This window comes from Manis pentadactyla, assembly GCF_030020395.1.
Source record: "Manis pentadactyla isolate mManPen7 chromosome 15 unlocalized genomic scaffold, mManPen7.hap1 SUPER_15_unloc_1, whole genome shotgun sequence".
NCBI classification, from domain to species: domain Eukaryota; kingdom Metazoa; phylum Chordata; class Mammalia; order Pholidota; family Manidae; genus Manis; species Manis pentadactyla.
Window position 1 is genome coordinate 756,474 of NW_026644588.1, and position 3,745 is coordinate 760,218.

The following is a 3,745-nucleotide window of genomic DNA, read 5'->3' on the forward strand; positions in this document are numbered from 1 at the left end:
GCATCTCTCATATTTATTGATCAAATGGTTGTTAACAACAATAAAATTCTGTATAGGGGAGTCAATGCTCAATGCACAATCATTAATCCACCCCAAGCCTAATTTTCGTCAGTCTCCAATCTTCTGAAGCATAACGAACAAGTTCTTACATGGAGAACAAATTCTTACATAGTGAATAAGTTACATGGTGAACAGTACAAGGGCAGTCATCACAGAAACTTTTGGTTTTGCTCATGCATTATGAACTATAAACAGTCAGTTCAAATATGAATACACATTTGATTTTTATACTTGATTTATATGTGGATACCACATTTCTCTCTTTATTATTTTTAATAAGATGCTGAAGTGGTAGGTAGATACAACATAAAGGTAGAAAACATAGTTTAGTGTTGTAAGAGAGCAAATGTAGATGATCAGGTGTGTGCCTGTAGACTATGTGTTAATCCAAGCTAGACAAGGGCAATAAAACATCCACATATGCAGAAGATTTCTCTCAGAACAGGGGGGGTGAGGTTCTAAGCCTCACCTCTGTTGATCCCCAATTTCTCACCTGATGACCACCCTGCGACTGTGCCTGTCTTAGGTTGTTCCTCCCTTGAGGAATCTTACCCGTCTCTGGCTAACCAGTCATCTTCCGGGGCCATACAGGGAAATGTTAAGTTGGTAAGTGAGAGAGAAGCCTTATTGTTTGAAATGGTTAGCTTTTTATTTCTTTGCATATTTATGCCCTGTGGCTTCTATGCCCAGCATTTATCTTGAGGTATCTTTACCACTTGGAGGAGTTATGATACTCAGTAAATTTGATATGAGGCACGAATTCTATTTAAGAATTCGTTGTAATTAGGAAGAAAGAAGAAAAGCTATAGAAGTAGCAGGCGGAAGAAAACATGGGAAGATTGATTATTTCTTTGACATATCTTCTTGTAGAGTAACTTCAGCATGTATAGATTTTAAGCTACTACTTAAATTGCGCACACACATTAACATAATAGGAGTATAGTTACATAACCAAAGCATACCTGTAATTACCAGCCATCTCCAGTGAAACCAAGAAAACCAGTTAGGCACCCTAGGCATTTGTGAAAACTTATCAAAAATCCCCCAACTTTTTGCCTCCCTTTGGTCCCAACCAAGTTCATAGAAAACTTGGCCCAGGGAGGGAACTCACCCTTCTCCCAGAGCACCTAACATCACCATTTCCAGTGTCTTAACACCTGTGCTTTAACACACCTGTAAAGAGTGAACCCTGAACCCCCTAACTTAAGACCCCGGTCTGTGTGTGCCTGTGCCCTGGCACACACACTTCCAGGACCCATAGATATAGGGGTCTTTTTCCCAAAGTTGCGTGATGGTTTTTGGCTGAAGTACACATTCTGTGATCATCTCAGAACCACCAGGACCAGCCCAGCCACAACACTGGCCCTGCAGGCAGGGGGACTCCCACAGGACCTGGGGTGCTAACTCTAGAACGCATCTTACTGGCCTCATAGAAAGTGTTCCCTCTTCTATTTTGGGGAGCGTTAGGAAGGTGAGGTATCTGTGGATGTTTGTGCACATTTATTTCATTTAAATAATCTCGTGTTACAAAATGGCATATACTTTGTCCCTAAGTTTTCCATTTTTATCGTTTTTCAGGCATGTTCCCTCTTAGACAGTAGCTGACTCCAGATTCAAGTCTTACCATCATTTCTGTCCATTTTATCCTAAATTTTTGGCTTCGTGGATTTTTCTCTATTCCCCATGTCATGTATTTCCTCCCTCTGCCTGCCCCCACTGCATTAAGGTCAGGGTGCACAGCTGTAAACTTCTCTTTAAGAATTTCATTTCTTTAGCTGCACCCCAAAGCTATGTTGTATCTCATTTTTCTGATGAGCTATCAAACGGGATTTTGAGAGTAGTACCCAATTTTCTTGTCTCATATGTGGAGTAGTGCAGAGGAAGCTTGTGCTCCGGGAGAGGAGAGAAAGCTTGAGCACTATCGGAGTATTCAGCTCAAAGGAATAAAGAAATTGGATGAGGCCCCCTTGTGTTACTTGCACAATAAAAACAAAAATCAGAATTTTAGTAAAACCACAATAGGGCACTAAAGGAATATTTGAATTATGCTTTGGGTAATATTCCAGATGTTTAGAGTTGGAACAAATTATTACACACCGTCATTAAATGGAACCACGATGGCTTGGAGTCACAGTGTGGGCTATCCAAAAAGACAGAATGAGTAAAGCAGACACATCACCCGGTGGTGCACGGACACGTGTCTGTGTTCATGGACAGTCTAAGGTGAAGGGCAAAGGCAGTTGTGTTTATTGAATTATTTGAAAAGGCTTTAAAACATTAACATCTAGTAGCACAGAGAAGACAAGTAGTGACTCTGTGGCATCTTACTACACTGATGGACAGTGACTTCAATGGGGTGTGGGGGGACTTGATAATATGGGGGTGAATGTAGTAACCACAATGTTTCAAGAGTGTATATCAAGGATACCTTAATTTTAAAAATGGAAAAAATAATAATGTAAAAAGAATCCTGTTTTGGACAGAGGAGAAAAAATTTTTTTAATGCAAAATCACCACCTTTATAAAGGGTAGAACAAAACCCATTTTACCAATTTTGATAAATAGTACAGGCAAATGGCAGCAGCTGCCTAAGCCCCTTAGAGGACTGACAGGTGACTGAGTGGTAGTGTTGCAAAAATCTATTGACTACATGGGTCATTAATAATGCAAAGAAATGAGAAGGTATCCCCCCCAATAAGCAAGGACTACTTGTTTACTGGAAGGAACGATAAAGGCAGGTAAGACTTGTGGAGTATGTTTAAAAAAGGTACTGGGGAGGAGGGCTGGAGTCAGTAAAGAGGCCCCGTCATTAAGTACAAATACTCCTTCACACAGACATTTTTAATAAATCCTCTGAAGGTAATTAATATTCAGTTGGCTCTTATGCACTCAAAAAATTGTTTTAAAGTCCTGGAAGATACAAGTAGTATTTGGAGATAAAGTTCTGCCTTATACCATGAGCTACATTAGTGAAGAGGAAATTGGGTGATATAAACATGAAATGAACTGGCCTCATGCTACATGCTGATTCGCTGGTTTAGTAGCAATTTCCTGCCTGTTTAACTAATTCCACAAATGGTAAAAGCCCAGAGAGATGAGGGATTAGCACAGTCCAGCACAGGCTCAGTACACCACCTTATTATCTCTATGTAAGTAATTACATGGACAGTCTTCTAACCTTTTTTTCTTATTGCCTTAAGACACAAAAAAGGAAATCAAATAGGCTCTGACCTAGGTTTACTGTGTATCAGTGAGATTCTCAAAATCCACATCTTAATTTGAAGCATTAACTTGACACCTCCATTTACACCTCCCACTGTTAGGGGAGGGAATAAATTATTTGAAATGGCTTTAAAACATTAACATGTGAAAGAAATCCTTTTGTGCAGCTTTAGTAACACTTGAACCATTTTGACCACCAATTATTACCCTCAGTGTTGTTAAAAAGTATAAAATTTATTTCAATTACTGGATGTTGGAGAGCTGAACACAAAAACTAGTTTACAGATTTGTCTCCTATAAAAGGGACTGCCAGTTATATCTGCAACTGTGAGAAAAGAGTGAGGATTTGGGAAGAACTAAGTACAGGAAAAGCTTGGTGAAATTTTGAATTGACTAAAGCCAGGAGAAACTGCTGAATGGAGACACCTGCTGGTGGAAAGATAAACTTTCAAACACTAACTCC